Here is a 14,692-nt window from a genome sequence, read left to right as displayed (position 1 = left end):
TATGAGTCATCTAGGAATTGTAACTTCTCATAAAGTGCACCCTCTTATATAGTAACTAGAACAACATGGAGTTTACTATCACTGGCCTTAAGAACAGAGCTTCTATCCTCTTAGACTTTGTATCTCTAGGAAATGATTTAGTCCCTAACATATATCTGGAGTTCGGTAAGTGATTGTTGGCTGCTGAATCACTACTTCAAAATGCCAGACAAAAATAAAATAAGAAGGAAATTTTATGATTAGAATAAATCTGAAAAGGATATACTTTTGAATGACAATGTTAGAAAGAATAGGAAGAATGAAATGTATATAAAAGAGTATCCTTGGGGCTTCCCTGGTGGCGCAGTGGTTGAGAGTCCGCCTGCCGATGCAGGGGACACAGGTTCGTGCCCCGGTCTGGGAGGATCCCACATGCTGCGGAGCGGCTGGGCCCGTGAACCATGGCCGCTGAGCCTATGCGTCCAGAGCCTGTGCTCCACAACGGGAGAGGCCACAACAGTGAGAGGCCCGCGTACCGAAAAAAAAAAAAAGAGTATCCTTGATTTCTCAATGAAGTGAGATGAACAATCTTAAAAACTTTTCTTTTTAATTTCTAGGAAATAGGAGTTATTAATAGTTTTGTACTCTAATCTAAATCATAAGAAGAATCGATTTTGAGGTTCAAGACGAAGTTGATAACTCAAGACTAAACTTTGTTGCCCAAAACAATTTAAAAATATTGTAGTTCATTCACCTGTGACAAGAACTGAAAAAAGATGTATTGAAATGTTAATGTTCTTCTACTTCTCTTTTTGCTCTTTCCTGCCTTCACCTTCTTTCATCCCTCAAGAAAATGTACCTTTACCAGACCATTCTCCCAAAGTTCATATAGGGAGTTAAAGAATGAGTAGAAAGAGTCCTCTCTCATGTCTTGCTTCCAAGATGACCAAGAAAAGAAGGAACAATGGTCGTGCCCAAAGGGCCATGGCCATGTGCAGTCCATTCGCTGCACCAACTATGCCTAATGCATGCCCAAGGACAAGGCCATTAAGAAGTTTGTCATTTGGAACATAGTAGAGGCTGCAGCTTTCAGGGACATTTCTGAAGCGAGTGTTTTCAATGCCTATCTGTTTCCCAAGCTGTATGTGAAACTACATTACTGCGTGAGTTGTGCCATTCACAACAAGGTAGTCAGGAATTGTTCTCAGGAAGCCGGGAAGAACCAAGCACCTTCACCCCAATTTAGATCTATGCGTGCTGCCCCACAAAGTCCACCAAAGCCCATGTAAGGAGATAAGTCCTTAAAGACTGGAGAAACGCTGTTCTCTGAAAAGACAATAAAATGGAAATAATACTTAAAAAAGAATAAAGAATGAGTAGAAAGAAACATGACTAAAGAGGCAGGAAAAAAAATCAAGACATAAGAATCTTCATGAGTTAAAGTTCAGGCAATGTTTTTGGAGAGGAAGGGTGAAAGATTCTAAAAATAAGAGGCTTATCAGACCCTGTAGGCTGTAAACAAACAAGAGGAGGAAAAAAGGAAGACTTTTGGAAGTATTTTTATGAGATAAACTTGATTAAAATTTAGAGTTATTTGAGAGATACAAGTTAAATTGTTATCACATAGCAATTACCTTTTTTACATACTAGTATTTCTGTTTTGTTTTAATGATGCTAAAACTGGGCCAGGTGGGTCCCTAAGGTGACAATTAGGAAAGTGCTTAATGGATTGGAAACATGAGTTACTAGAGAAAAAGGATTCTAACATTAGTTAATAATCAATTATTACATGTACTATTCTATTTATAAAGGTTTTTTTTTTGTATTTAATGTTCACAGCCGTACTGTGATTATAGGTAAGTAAACCAAGATTCAGAAAGACTAATTAGCCCACACTAACAAGTAATGGATGTAAGATTCACACCCAGATATCTTATTCTGAAATTTATGAGCTACATTCTGCAACCTCTGTATAAGCCACAGGAATTGGTATGCCAATAAAACAATTAACATACCAGTGTTTAGCAAAGTATTTCAGAAAATGCCTGTTTTGAGATAACTCTTTTCACAAATTGAGTATCTGTTTGATACCACTCCCACTGTGCTAGCTCATGATGCAATTTACTATATTGTAATGTTACAGAAATAGTTTGTTTTGATTTATCTCCATACACCTGTGATTGATACAGAAAGAAGTTGCTGTATTTGAAATTTCAGCTGGCTAGTAGAAAATGAACGGGCAAGCAGCTCTTTTCTTTATCTTGCCTCTTAGCTAGCCTAATTAAATTTGTCTAGTCTGAAAATCTCCAGTAGTAAATGCTTTTGTTACTCTGAAACACTATAAACATTTTCACTGAAATGTTATTCAATTCATCATAATAGTGTCTTTGGGAGGTATCCCCCAAAATATAAATAAATTTTAAAATGTATTCTCAGCTCACAGATCACTGGGTACATTATGGGTTCGTATGATTTGTCTGTCTCTGCTATTTTCTGACATAATCATATCAATTTATACCATACAGACCATTAAAACACAATAAGAAAAGGTCATGAGGTGAATTCTGTTTTGTGAACCTTTTATATGTAATAAGTCAATTTTGTTATCAAATGTGCAAATGATTAAGGAAACAAGACTATATGATGAAGAAAATTCAATATAAATGCAAAATGCTGATCTTGTATGCAGCTGATCAGATCTTGAAAAGGTAAACATTTATAGTTGTAAATTAATATTAAAATAACCTAGCATAATATAGCTGTATATCTTGATTTGAGGGCACATAAGGAGAAAACTGGTTAAACCTAGAGGTAGTTAAACTCTGATGCAGTACTGGAAATATTTTTAAATAAAAATAATTTTTCTGTCTGAAATTGTTTCAACATGGTCTAAACCCACAAATATGTGTTCTGCCCCCACTGTGTGATATGATATATGATATGATATGATATGATATACAGGCACAAGAAAAGGCAAAAGGCATAGACCCTGCCCGCACAGAACTGCAATGTAATTGGTAGACTGCAGAAAATAATTAATAAAACCAAGGTATAAAAACAAGGCAAATAAATATACATAAGAACTAAAAGGCAGGGATAATTACTGCTGGGGGAAGAGGGGAGGGTCTGACAGAATTTAAAATGGAAGTTGTGTATGATGAATGTATAAAATGAGGAAAGATGGAATCTGTGTAAGGTAAAGATCATGTAAAACAGAATTAGGAAAATACAGGACATAAGATAGTAACAAGCCAGATATTGCTTGGAGTAGAGCATTTCTATATAAGAATATTTAGAGATAAATTTTAACAAGTACTTTAGGACCAAGCTGTAAAGATCTTTGAATGCCAGGTTAAGAAGCATTATTTTTTCCTGTAGTCAATGGGAAATTATATGGCCAAAGTGATGTTTTGCAAAGATTAATTTGATAAGACTTGGCATTGTATTGGGAAGTATAGGTGGGTAGGAAAGTTAAAAGGACAAAGAATAAGAAAGAAAAATACTATTTAGGAAATTGTGGTAGATACTGTAGTTTGGCTGTCTTAGCACGGATTCCAATTTCCTTTTTATTAGCATTCCTTACTTATAAAGTATGGTGAGCTAAAAGATACATCTTTCAAGACTCCTTTTCACGTAGAAGAAATAATGTGACAATACTGGCCAATGAGACAAGACTTCTCTTAGGCTCTCTGGAAAATCCTTTGCCCTCCTGATATAATTGTCACTCTGTTTTCTTTATTATACCTCTTTTACTTTCCCACTAGGAATGGAGACATAATGCCAGCTATGTTGTGACCTTATGTGAAAACGGCCAAGAGAATGATAGAAACTTTATTGTGGAGATATTCATACATAGACATATAAAATTAACAAAATCAGCAATCATGTTACCTCTAGACTTCTTATTATGTGATTTAAAAAAATTAACTTCTATTTGGTTACACCACTGTAAAGTTGTAGTCAAACAAGCTGACATAGAAGCTATTAGAAATAATCCAGATGGGTCATGAAGAGCATCCAAAACCAAGTTATAGTGAAGGATAGGAAAATACCAGTGGGTTTTCCCATGGCTGATTAGATTATAGGAAGTTTTAATGAGAGGGAGTCCAAACTTAATACAAAACCCCCTTACCTAGATTACAAGAATAAAAATACTTTTAATAGAAACTGTATTTTCCTATCCTAAGGAAAGGCAGTAAAGTAGAACAACTTTTCAGGGTCATTACAAGTCTATGATTTTATGATGAGACACATCTATTAAATTTCTGACTGTAATTATACTGAATATTATGAAAGAAAGTTTAAGAAGCTATATTTCCTGTCCCTGAAGGACTTCAAAAGGACAGTATGAACGCTAACACATTCACTGGACATATCATTACTTCCCAGTAATTAACTCTTTCTATTCTAATTCTTTGCATTTCCTCTGCCTCTACCAGAATCCAAGCCACTGTTACTCTCACCTGAACAGCTTCAAAAGCTGCTAACTGATCTTCCAACACCCACTTGGACTGCCTTCCATGCAATCTGTTCTGCACAAGCAGTCAATGTCATTATTTTGAAAAGCAAATCTAATTACATTACTCTGTTGCTTAAAACACTTCAAAGGCTTCCCCTTGCCCTCAAGGGACTAACTCTTTAACATGAATCTTAAAACACCTTAAGATAAGTTAAAGCGCACATTAACTCTTAGGTTTTTGAGTTCCAATGTAACATCTCTTTGGCAGCATTTATCCCCCATAAGAGCAAACACACTAAAGAGAACAATTGAAATTACTTGTTCTTATGAATATCCATATACATGAATTCACAGTTAGTCACTAAAGCATAATCTCTGCTGTGCTGGAGTTTGAAAGTTCTTATCAGTCTGGATTCTTATTTGTCTTAGTAAATAATGGATAACTATTGCAATGATATAACACAGAAAAACAAGAGCAAGAAAATAGGTGAACGAGTGTTACATGTAAATAATAAGTAAAAAGTTATTCACTAAAAAAAATTCAGATGCTTATCTTGATATTAAAACTATTTTCAGATTATGGAAAAAGGAAGAACACTCCTCAATTAATTCTACAGAGCTAGCATAATCTTAATGCCAAAACCTGACAGTGATCCTCCAAAATGAAAACTATAAACCAATTTCAACCATGAAAATAATTCTAAAAATTCTAAATCAAATATTAGCAAATGAAAACCAGAAGTGAATTTGAAGAGTAATACATTGTGACCAAGTGGAACTTATCCCAACAATGCAAGCAGAGTTCAATATGAGAAAATTTTCAATACAATTAGAAAATAAGTCAACCTCTTAAAGAAAACATGATTATATCAATAGATGAAAAAATGATAGAACTCAGTACCTATTTATTTAAAAATCTAAGAAAAATTAGAACAGAAGTAAACTCCCTATACACAAAAGACTATTTACCTCAAATCAATAATAAATATCATAATAAATTGTGAAATACTGGACCCACTGCCATTACAATCAAGAACAAGATAGGAATGCCATTATCAGCTCTATTATTGAATTTTAAGGATCTGACCAATGTAATAGAAGGACATGAACATATAAATATTTAACAGAGGAGGCAAAATTACCTTTATATGCAGGTAATATAATTGTATAATAGAACATCCAAGAAACTTTACAAAAATCTGTTAGAACTAACAAGAAACTCTGGTAAGGTGACAGAATGCAAGAAAAAAATATACGAATATCAATAGCTTTAAAAAAATTTATATCAGTAATAATAATCACCACTCAGAAATTTAAAAGGAAAAATTCAATGCACAATAGTGATAACACCTTAAAATATCCAGGAATAAATTTACCTCAAAAGGATCAGGATCCATGCAAAAGAAGTTACTGAATGGAATATATGTTGCTGAATAGAAAGACTCAACCTAATAAAAACATAATTTCTTCCCCAATTAAGATATAAACTACAAAAAGTATCCCATTTGAGTTTTATATGGGTCTGGGAAAAAATTAAAGTTAAATGAAAGGATAAATGTATTTAAAAAAAATTCCACACACACACACAAAAAAAGACACCTTGTGGTCTGATCCCCAATTGTTCATTTCACAGAAAGCTCCCTCTCTGAACTCTAGCTACAGCGACTTGCTCTCAGGTCCTTAGAACAGTCTGCCCTCCTTCCTTTGTACCTTTGCTCATGCAGCTCCTTTATAAAGATCTTCCTCACGTGCTTCTCCTTCAGCTCTCAGCTCAAAAATTTCAGCAGACTTTTGTGGGACAAAACATATCAGTGAGGCTGCCATTGTGAGATTTCTGGGCCAGAAGCTTCTTAAAGAGAGAGTTCTGTAGCCACATAAATTAGAAACCCAATAGATGCTACACCTACCCTTGCAGATTTATAAAATTCACTAGCATAGACATTATCTGAGTGCCCTGCATAAACACACCTTTTGTTTGATGTAATTTTGCAGTTCTTGAACATTTTAAACTACAGATTCCTCCAGGGCCCCACTGCACCTCCTCAGCATCCTATGGGACTAGCGTTGTATGGATCAGTGTCTACTGGTGGTCCCAACATCAGGCTCTAGAAAGGGAACCATTCAAAGTTGGCCTCCTCCACCCCAAGTGTGATTCCCCCAGCCATCCTGCTAGATGTCAAGGGATTCCTGTGGTCTTATAATTGTCCTGAGGGCATTGTTGGGACATGGTGTTGTGGCATATATGAAAAGGCTGAGCGAAGTCCTGAAACATGTCTGGGAGTGCTCCAGCTGGAAGTCCAGCTGCTGGGAGTGCCTTCAGCCTTCAGGGCAAGATGTCTCCTGACTGTAGACTGGACAGTCAACTGGTACCAGCTGCAGATGTGGTGGTGAAAGCTGCATCTCATGGGATGACTGGCTGGCCTGCTCCCATCATTCCTTTACATAGGCTTCAGCATATCTTGGGTGGCGACTCAACCCTTGGACCTGGCACTCTACCTTCCTTGGCATCTTCTCTCAACCTCTCTCTGCTTGCATCATCCCCTTTATCTCTCCACATCAAAAAGCCCCATCTCTTTTTTTGTCTCAATTATTTACTTTATTCTGAATTTGTATATTCTAAAAAGAGCTGATTTATTAGGTTTTGTTTGTTTACAGATCAAGAGGTTTCATTAAAAAATCCATATTTCCAATATTTCTCAAAAAAAATCAGAAGTTCTGACAACAGAAATTCTATATTCCTACATGGTAGCTGATCCACTTAAGATGGCATGAAGGCCCAATTTGTCCTAGTCTGCACCACTCCTTAATATCTCTCCATTATTAGCCAAAGTTAAAGGTTCACTGCCATTTATCACTGTGCTTGTTCTGCTACTTTATTACAGTGAGAAATATTTCTGTGTTGCCATGCCTTTAGGTGGGAGGAAAAAATGAAAGAAGCTAACACATCCTTGCTTTTCTTGTAACCAGACTTCTCCTTCCTTATTCATGTTACCTGCCTAGTCCATGTTGGCTTTTGGTCTGCTCTGCTGGAATCACTGCTTTGTGAACTACACTTCAGAAGGGACACATTGGTCAGTGCTGTAACACTGAGGCCATACATAATCCCAACACTTTAACATATCCCCACTGAAACAGATCAAAGGGTCTCCACCCAGCATGCCATCTGTTATAGACCGAATTTTGTCCCCTCAAATTTATATGTTGAAGCTTCTTGACCTGTTTACTGACTTGTAAAAGAGAGGTAGTATTCCTGACTTCATAGGAATTAAGTATGATAACAAGAATCTGACAAGTAGTGGGTGTTTTATTAGTGCAGAATTTGTTGGATTTATATATATTGAGAAGATATCTCAGAGATACTTAAATAGGTATAGTGTTTCCACTATTTCCTTAAGGAGTCTTGACAAATAGATATTGTAGGAAGGCACTTGTATGAATGGATGATGGTGATGAGAATTAAGTAGAGGGTTTGATGTGGCTACTTCCAAAAGCACAGCAGTATTATTTCAATTCAGCTTTGGACTAAGAAGACCCAAATGTTTGCTCCAAGTTTCCAGAAATACTTTGCTTTGTTAATGGAAATAAAACTTACGTCTTTCAATTTTTGGCAATTACTCTGTCTCTCTTAATCTAATTTATCTTCAATATTATATATGGAATATTCTTCTCAATGGGAAGTTGAACATCTGTATCAAATTGCAATGAAATGAAATTGTGTCCTGGCAGTTGTAGCTGATGCTTTATCTTACTGACAGCAGAGCAAAAGTTCCATTCTTTGAAAAGAAAATGTACCTGCGCACAGTTTTATTATAATTTCTTATTTTTAAAAAGCTTAATCCAATTTTTCAAAGCCATGTTCTATATTGCAGCTTTAAAACAGAGAGAAAATCTGCACCTGGAATGCATGTTAGCTCACATTTCACTGAACAATGTCATTCTCACTGGTTGAAGAACAGAAGAAGGGACGTAGATTTGAAAGGTACACAGTGCACATCTGGCTGTTTCATGGTTGAATTAAAATGTGAATAAACCCACCCCATATGGTATCACTCACTAGCATTAGTTTAGGTGGACTTCTATAAAAAGTAAAATGTTAGGAAAGAGTAACTTGGCACTCCCAATGTATCAGTTATAGTACTATCAAAATCAGAAAGAAAATCTGCATCAATTTATATATAATCATATTTGTGCATTTGAATGCACTGCATATGTACAGGGACATATTAATTTGTTAAGAGCTTATCAGGTTCCAGTTTCTTCCTAGTTTTTGCTAAGTCAAACTCAAAATTAAAAACTAAAAGCAATTTAAAAATTCAACAATGCTTCCATGGCACTTTGAATTAATGGGGTAGTTAGGAGAGGGAATTAATGGTGCCATTTCACAATTCTTTGTAGGCAATGAACATATCAACATGAAAGCAAAAAAGAAAATATAGTCTTGATAAAATAATCCTCCAGTCATTATTTGTTCCATCATCACTTTTTACTTATGGCAGCTATACGTTAAATATAATAGTCATTTCTCTACTGTAGCAAGAGAGAAATTCGCAGACGTAGTGTGAGAGAAAGGGAGTCAAGAAGGGACCTAGAACCCCTCAATGCCTGTCCAAGCATCTCCCACAGGCACTCTATGCCCCAGTATACAGGGATATGCTTGGAGAACAAGGTTAGGCAATGCTCCACATGGTTTAATCCAGGTCAGGATTTGGCAGGCAATGGCCTAGCTGGTATCCAAGACTGGGTTCTAGGGGCTTGCCTTTTCTCTGCATATCTTCTTTGCAAATATATTGTGTCAATAGGGAGATAGCTCAGGATTTGAGGCATGTGAGTTCCAACACACACAGACACAAATGCAGGATGCATTTTGATAATATCTAGCTGGAACTAGATATTTAAATTATGGGAGTCAGGACTAGGTCCTGTTCCCTGGGTATTCCTGGCATTCAAACAGCACCTGCAACATGGTGGGCATGTAAACAGTTTCTTATTATTTTGAAATCTTTTTTTTTTTTTTTTTTGCAGTACACGAGCCTCTCACCGTTGTGGCCTCTCCTGTTGCACAGCACAGGCTCCGGACGCGCAGGCTCAGCGGCCATGGCTCACGGGCCCAGCCGCTCCACGGCATGTGGGATCCTCCCGGACCAGGGCACGAACCCGCGTCCCCTGCATTGGCAGGCGGACTCTCAACCACTGCACAACCAGGGAAGCCCTGAAATCTATTTTTGTTGTTAAGAAGTGAAGATAGACTTAGAAATCAAGTCACAAGGGTCTTATGTTGCCACATAAAGCAGAATGAACTTTATACTGTAAAAACAGTGGAGTATAGACAATTCACCGTGTTCTGAGCATCCTTTCACGTTCTTTCTAAATCTATCAGACCACAAGACTTACCCATCTCCAGATACTGAGCTATTTCTGTAGTTAGTCACAAAGGAAAATAAGCAGGTCAAGGCAACTACAGTATAACCCCTGTGTAACTGCTCACATCCCAGAGGAGAAAAGGGGGATGGCTTGTTTGCATCTTGCTGCAATGTATGTTGCTTTCTCCAAAGCTTCTGGGTTCCTCGGTTTCTCAGCGGAGAGGTAAAGCCACTGAATGGGTAGCATTTATCTAGGCTCACTGTGTCATTCTGGTGGACTTGAAGGTAAGAAGAATTGATGCAGATATGCTGATGCTTATTATATTTGCTGGGCCATAGGGAATAAATTCCTTTGTCTCTTACTATGAAGTCTTCTACAAGTATCAAAACAATTGTGGTAGCTTAACATAAGCTCACAAGTAGAGGTAAAATGTCACACTCTTCACTGTCCTTGACACTTGATTATGGTACTAAGAGCAGACTGAGCAGAGCACTGTTCCCTAACCTTAGAACTAATGACATTTTGGGCTGGACAGTTCTTTGTTGTGAGGGACTGTACTGCACATTGTACAATGTTTATCAGCACTGTACTCCACCGACTAGACGCCAGTAGCACCCCTGCACTGTGACAGCCAAAACTATCTCCAAACAATGCCAAATGTGGCCCCAAGGAGACACTATTGAGAACCACTGGAGTAGGGAAAAGTGAGTTTGAGGGACCACCCAAGAGATTATTTCAATACAAAGGAGTGAACCAGGAGAGCAGTAGTAGAGAAAACAAATTCAAGATCTATTTTGAGGTCTGATTAACACAATGTCATCAAAATAGTGGACAAACATTTCTGTGGAAAGCCCAGGTTATTATCATCCTTTGGGCTATACTGTGACAGAGCAGGATAGTTAACATAGTCCCGGGGCAAGATTATAAATGCATGCAGCTGTCTACTCCACATGCATGCAGACTGCTTTTGATCTTTTTTCCTGATAGGAATTGGGAAAAAATGGATTTGCCATATCTGTAGCCACATTCCAAGTTCCAGAAGCTAAATCAATCAACTTTAGTAGAGATGTCACAGCAACTGCAACTCAGGTAACTCTTTGGTTAACTTAATAATATTCCACCATCATCTGTGATACATTTGGTTTTTAAAGGAACTGAGATGGTGAATTAAATGGAAATATGGTGGGTACCACAACCCTCATATTCTTTAAGTCTTTGAAGATATCACTAATTAGAGCCAAATCTTTTCTAATTGAAATTCAGTATTGTTTCTGATTTACTATCTTGGTCAGAATCAGAGCAAGGTTAGTTTCAGGGGCTTCCACTTTTACTTTCCTACCATAATTCCTTTCCACAGTTCATGAAACCAATATGAATGTTATGCTGGCTGCTAACTATAACCATTCCAATTTTGCACTCAGAGATAAAGGAAATGACTGAAGGTTTGGTCCAAAAACCCATTAGATCTTTGTGAAATGAGTTTGCACCAAGATTTCATCATTACTGGGCCTCCATATGCCCTCATTTTAAAGGGGGAATAATATTTTTGTTCCACTGAATCAACAACAGATTAGATCCTGTCCCCAACAGTCATCAAATAATTTGGGTACTGCCTATTTTCCAAAGCCAACTTATTCTGGAAAATGGCCATAGATCCCTTTGCAGAAGGACTGGGGTAATTGTAAGACATGCTATGGGATACAGGGTCTTTCCCCAAAGGGACTGGTTGGTTTCCTTTTCATTCTATGGGTTCTGGGTTTGAGAACTAGGTCAAGTCAGGAACCTGGGAAAAGAATTATAATTTTCCATTACAGTGAATGAGTTTAACCTTCTCTTCCTTGTTCTTGATTTTTTCTGGTCCTATAAGGCAAGCAGTATCCTGGATTGCTGTGCAACTATCTCAGACTTAGCATCATCATGATCTATAGCCAAATCCATAAATTCCAGTCACTTGAGGCTCTCTGATTTCCATTCTGTCCATGCTCCCTCACACCGTATTTTATCTTGGTATTGACTATTAAATGCTATCACCATACCTCTGCTATTTGGTATTCTTATCATCCCCATTGATACCAGGAGCCCAAATCCACAGTAATCTACTACTATCTTTTCAACAATGCATGTGTCACCTTCATTGATGTATTCATATTGTTTATGGGAAGAAAGTATCAGGCAGTATCTGCCAAAGCACATAGTCAGCTGTGTGTTCTCTGGTCTAACATTATTAATTATAATACTCCTATTCTTTGAGACTTTTGACCACTTGATCAATACTTCTCTAAAGCAGTTCCACAGCACTACCTCACTTACTATAGGCCATTGTTGTTTCCATACTTCGAAGAGCAATGCCAGACATAGCGTGAGGCAGGCTCTAATTATCCTTCTTTTGAATCCTGAGTCATAGGAGGGTACCCCCATCGCAACAGACTTTAATCTGTCTATCTATCTATCCATCCATCCATCTATCCACCGATTTATTTATATTCAATCAACTTAAACTGAAAAAAAACAATAACAACAATTTGCCCATTTCTCCCCACCTCCTCTCCCCCCCCCCTTGCAACCACCAATCTGTTCACTGTATGAGCTTGCTTTTCTGTTTGTTTGTTTTTTTAAGATTTCACATATAAGAAAGATCACAAGGTATTTACCTATCTCCGCGTGACTTATTTCACCTATTTATATATCGGAATTATATTCTGCATTACCTAGGGTCCAGCACTGTTAAAATCTATTCTCAAATATGTTACGCTGGTTCTTGCCAGCATGTATTAGCCAGATCTGCAGCTCTTTTAATAAATAATCTCACTCTGTAGCAGGGACAGTACTCCTCTATTCAGGTCACTACTTCTCTGGTGAGTCAATACTTCCCTAATAAGATTTGACCCTAGTTATTGGTTCGGAAGCAATGAGGAATTCAAGGGCAGATTTAGGGGCCGGACAGCATCATCTTGTGAACACTTAACTCAGGTGAAATCTTTGCATGATATTCAGACATTAGGAAGGCATTCTTCTCTATCAAGGGGAAGGGGGTCATTTATGTTGGCTCATAGGATTAAGGTGAATCTTGGGATGTAATATTATCAAGTGCATTCAACCCAAATATCCTTACCCCAGGACTCAGGGCTTCACTACTTCCCTATCAGGATTCTGATTTTAGCATAGAAAATTTTCCAGTAATATGAATTCAACCTTCTTTATTACTCTGCTTCTCTCACTATTAGTACCTGGGTCTGATTTTTACTACAATATGTTCTCCGGCTACATGAAATATTAATAAGTATCTTTTTTAATGCTGCCATGGAGTTCATGATTATTCCTTGAGTTGATAGATGAACTGAGACTTTCAATGTATTCTTTCAACATTTCAATGGCAATTAACAGCCAACGATATTTCAAGTCTTATAATTACCAATGTCTCTATATTCAAGTACTAGAGACATTGCATCAACTATGGTGTCTCCTACATATATTCAATCTCAATTCTCTATAAATGAGAGTTTAAGTAGTTTTGATGTGACAGCATGCCAGGAATGATCATCACTCCAGGGACCACCTGGAATAGGGTATTTGTTACCATCTGGCCATCACTGATTCAATTCCACAGCCCTATCCTGAGGGCCTGTATACTAAGACCCCTTCTGTTACCACCTATTATAAATTGGCTTTCCCAAGAAGCAGATTCTGAAACACGAATTTAATGAAATTAGTTATTTGCAAGGTGATTCTAGGAAGCACTGATAGAAGGATGGGAAAATGAGATAGAAAAGGGAAGAAAGCAACAAAGGATGCCATATGGAGCAGGTAACTGCAAAAGACACTTGGAGCTCAATTCCAGTGGGAAAACTGAGTAACAATGTATTGATAACATATACCTTGAGGTTTTCCCATCTGAGGCCAGTGAGCTGGGATAGTTTTCCACCATTTACCATCAGTCATTGAATGAGGGCTGTTCATGGGAGGATAAGTATTAACTACCTGGCAATACTAGCCGGACCAGCTCACAGGTGAAGAAAGTTATCAGCATCAGAAAAAGAGTTTAGGTAAAGAGTTGCAGGTGTTTCTGTTTGGAAGCTATCAGGTTGCTATGCATGGTAATTGTGCAAACCAAGGAAATATGAGCAGAACATCTTCTGTAAGTGCTACCTTTGGTCATTTCAAGTCACAAAACAGCCTTAAAATGCCTACTTAAAATGCCCAGTACCATGTAATACTCAACTCTTCCAATGTGAATCAAAATTATAGCTAATTCACCTCCCCCTGGGAAGGTGACAACCACTGTCTCTTTTCCAACTCCTTTCACTATGTTATTTTGCTGCCTCCAGTTTCTGAGCCCTCCGAAGTTGGAAAATAGAAAAGAAGGGAGTTAGGGGAGCCTGGAAAGTTCTGGCTTGTTTGGAAATGTCACAAGCTGGAAATGTGTCAAGTACTTTCTGGACTTGGACAATGTATAAAGACTGTTCTTTAATGGACACTCTTGTGGACTCTCCCACAGGGCCCTTGATACATGTTTTCTGACTCATAGCTTTCTCCTCCTGGAGGCACAAGAATCCTTGGTTATAGTTTTTCTGTCCTGAAGCTTGTTTACCTCTGCAGGAGGCCCTATTAGGCAGGATTTATGACCACTCCCACGCTGGTCCTCTGTGGTGTATGTGGACCTCACCCAACCACAGATAACATTCCTGATCCCTCTACCCTAACAAACTCTAAAAATGCAACTGACCCATGCAGCCATCTCTCCTTTCCCCTACCACTGATGGAATGAACCAGTCCAGTTTTGCTTTTAGATATTTCCATATGGGAGTTGGACGCTAGTCCCCTGCATCCCTCCAATCACAAGACACATACTGTATGTGCAACTCTCAATGGTTTTATTGAAGCCTCTTACTATGT

At 37.7% G+C, this 14,692-nt stretch overlaps 1 pseudogene; it reads left to right on the top strand.

Moving 5' to 3' along the window:
* The first annotated feature begins 921 nt into the window (after nucleotides 1-921).
* Nucleotides 922-1,268, top strand: LOC136120967 (small ribosomal subunit protein eS26 pseudogene; annotated as a pseudogene).
* Nucleotides 1,269-14,692: the final 13,424 nt, after the last annotated feature.

The sequence above is a fragment of the Phocoena phocoena genome, chromosome 3 (assembly GCF_963924675.1).
Source record: "Phocoena phocoena chromosome 3, mPhoPho1.1, whole genome shotgun sequence".
In the NCBI taxonomy this organism is placed as follows: Eukaryota; Metazoa; Chordata; class Mammalia; order Artiodactyla; family Phocoenidae; genus Phocoena; species Phocoena phocoena.
The sequence above is the reverse complement of the archived record's forward strand: the minus strand, read 5'-3'. Positions and strand labels throughout refer to the sequence as shown.